Below are 3,155 nucleotides of genomic sequence, written 5' to 3'. Positions count from 1 at the left end.
TGGGCTTTTGTTTGTTTGGAGATTTTTAATGACTGTTTCAATCTCCTTACTGGTTATGGGTCTGTTCAGGCTTTCTCTTTCTTCCTGGTTCAGTTGTGGCAGTTTATATGTTTCTAGGAATGCATCCATTTCTTCCAGATTGTCAAATTTGTTGGCGTAGAATTGCTCATAGTATGTTCTTATAATAGTTTGTATTTCTTTGGTTTTAGTTGTGATCTCTCCTCTTTCATTCATGATTGTATTTATTTGGGTCCTTTCTCTTTTCTTTTTGATAAGTCTGGCCAGGGGTTTATCAATTTTATTAATTCTTTCAAAGAACCAGCTCCTAGTTTCATTGATATGTTCTATTGTCTTTTTGGTTTCTATTTCATTGATTTCTGCTCTGATCTTTATGATTTCTCTTCTCCTGCTGGGCTTAGGGTTTCTTTCTTGTTCTTTCTCCAGCTCCTTTAGGTGTAGGGTTAGGTTGTGTACCTGAGACCTTTCTTGTTTGTTGAGGAAGGCTTGTACTGCTATATATTTTCCTCTCAGGACTGCCTTTGTTGTGTCCCACAGATTTTGAACTGTTGTATTTTCATTATCATTTGTTTCCATGATTTTTTTCAATTCTACTTTAATTTCCCGGTTGACCCATTCATTCTTTAGAAGGATGCTGTTTAGTCTCCATGTATTTGGGTTCTTTCCAAACTTCCTCTTGTGGTTGAGTTCTAGCTTCAAAGCATTGTGGTCTGAAAATATGCAGGGAATGTTGCCAATCTTTTGATACCTGTTGAGTTCTGATTTAGGACCGAGGATGTGATCTATTCTGGAGAATGTTCCATGTGCACTAGAGAAGAATGTGTATTCTGTTGCTTTGGGATGAAATGTTTTGAATATATCTTTGATGTCCATCTGGTCCAGTGTGTCGTTTAAGGCCTTTATTTCCTTGCTGATCTTTTGCTTGGATGATCTGTCCATTTCAGTGAGGGGAGTGTTAAAGTCCCCTACTTTTATTGTATTATTGTTGATGTGTTTCTTTGATTTTGTTATTAGTTGGTTTATATAGTTGGCTGCTCCCACGTTGGGGGCATAGATATTTAAAATTGTATGGATCTTCTTGTTGGACAGACCCTTTCAGTATGATATAGTGCCCTTCCTCATCTCTTATTATAGTCTTTGGCTTAAAATCTAATTGATCTGATATAAGGATTGCCACTCCTGCCTTCTTCTGATGTCCATTAGTATGGTAAATTCTTTTCCACCCCCTCACTTTAAATCTGGAGGTGTCTTCGGGCTTAAAATGAGTTTCTTGGAGGCAACATATAGATGGGTTTTGTTTTTTTATCCATTCTGATAGCCTGTGTCTTTTGACAGGGGCATTTAGCCCATTAACATTCAGGGTAACTATTGAGAGATATGAATTTAGTGCCATTGTGTTGCCTGTAAGGTGACTGTTACTGTATATTGTCTCTCTTCCTTACTGATCTACCACTTGTAGGCTCTCCCTTTGCTTAGAGGACCCCTTTCAATATTTCCTGTAGAGCTGGTTTGGTGTTTGCAAATTCTTTCAGTTGTTGTTTGTCCTGGAAGCTTTTAATCTCTCCTTCTATTTTCAATGATAGCTTAGGTGGATATAGTATTCTTGGCTGCATGTTTTTCTCGTTTAGTGCTCTGAAAATATCATGCCAGCTCTTTCTGGCCTGCCAGGTCTCTGTGGATAAGTCAGCTGCCAATCTAATATTTTTACCATTGTTTGTTACAGAGCTCTTTTCCCGGGCTGCTCTCAGGATTTTCTCTTTGTCACTAAGACTTGTAAATTTTACTATAATGTGACGGGGTGTGGGCCTATTTTTATTGATTTTGAGGGGCGTTCTCTGAACCTCCTGAATTTTGATGCTCGTTCCCTTTGCCATATTGGGAAAATTCTCCCCAATAATTATCTCCAGTATATCTTTTGCTCCCCTCTCTCTTTCTTCTTCTTCTGGAATCCCAATTATTCTAATGTTGTTTCATCTTATGGTGTCACTTAACTCTCGAATTTCCCCTCATGATCCAGTAGCTGTTTGTCCCTCTTTTGCTCAGCTTCTTTATTCTCTGTAATTTGGTCTTCTCTATCACTAATTCTTTCTTCTGCCTCATTTATCCTAGCAGTGAGAGCCTCCATTTTTGATAGCACCTCATTAATAGCTTTTTTGATTTCAACTTGGTTAGATTTTAGTTCTTTTATTTCTCCAGAAAGGGCTTTTATGTCTCCCCAGAGGTTTTCTCTAATATCTTTCATGCCTTTTTCAAGCCCGGCTAGAACCTTGAGAATTGGCATTCTGAACTCTAGATCTGACATATTACCAATGTCTATATTAATTAGGTCCCTAGCCTTTGGTACTTCCTCTTATTCTTTTTTTTTGTGGTGAATTTTTCTGCCTTGTCATTTTGTCTAGATAAGAGTATATGAAAGAGCAAGTAAAATACTAAAAGTGTGGCAACAACCCGAAGAAATATGGTTTAACCAAACAGAAAAACATATGGAATGCTTCACAAATTTGCGTGTCATCCTTGTTCAGGGGTCATGCTAATCTTCTCTGTATCGTTCCAATTTTAGTATATGTGTTGCCGAAGAGAGCACTCAGTGTTCTTTTTGACGAGTTTCTTCCTTTATTTCCATATATATATATGCAAGTATATATATATATAATTTTTTTTCTCTTGTCATATACTTTTATCAGTCTTCTTTTTTGTCTGTGTTTGAAAACTTCATAAATCTTAATTGAGGCCCTTTAGGGCTGAGCCTTCTATTTTCTCTCACCTTTCCTTCCTGTCTCTCTCCCTCTCTCTTTTTTTCTTTTCCTTTTCTTTTCCTCTCATTTGGGTGGGGAACCCTGATTGCTCAGAAGCATTCCAGGGTGCACCTTGACTGTACCACGGTCAATATATCCAGCTACACCCGTTCAGCCATCTCTCACCAAATAAGTAGGAGGAGGAATGCCCAATAGAAGAAAAATACAGAGGATGGACCTTCTGCAACAGAGCTAATGGCGATCAATGTAGACAATATGTTAGAAAGAAAATTCAGGCTACCGATTATCCAAGCAATAGCTAGGTTGGAGAAAGCCATCGATGACCAAATGGAATTGATTAAGGCCAATCTGAAAACGACCAGAGATCATGTTTTCAATATT

At 37.8% G+C, this 3,155-nt stretch overlaps 1 non-coding gene across 1 annotated transcript; it reads right to left on the bottom strand.

Annotated features, from left to right (window-relative positions):
- Window positions 1-2,495: 2,495 nt before the first annotated feature.
- Window positions 2,496-2,602, bottom strand: LOC132028937 (U6 spliceosomal RNA). Its single transcript, XR_009407591.1, has one exon. It is a non-coding gene; the product is annotated as a U6 spliceosomal RNA (small nuclear RNA).
- Window positions 2,603-3,155: the final 553 nt, after the last annotated feature.

The sequence above is a fragment of the Mustela nigripes genome, chromosome 12, assembly GCF_022355385.1.
Source record: "Mustela nigripes isolate SB6536 chromosome 12, MUSNIG.SB6536, whole genome shotgun sequence".
NCBI classification, from domain to species: Eukaryota; Metazoa; Chordata; class Mammalia; order Carnivora; family Mustelidae; genus Mustela; species Mustela nigripes.
The sequence above is the reverse complement of the archived record's forward strand: the minus strand, read 5'-3'. Positions and strand labels throughout refer to the sequence as shown.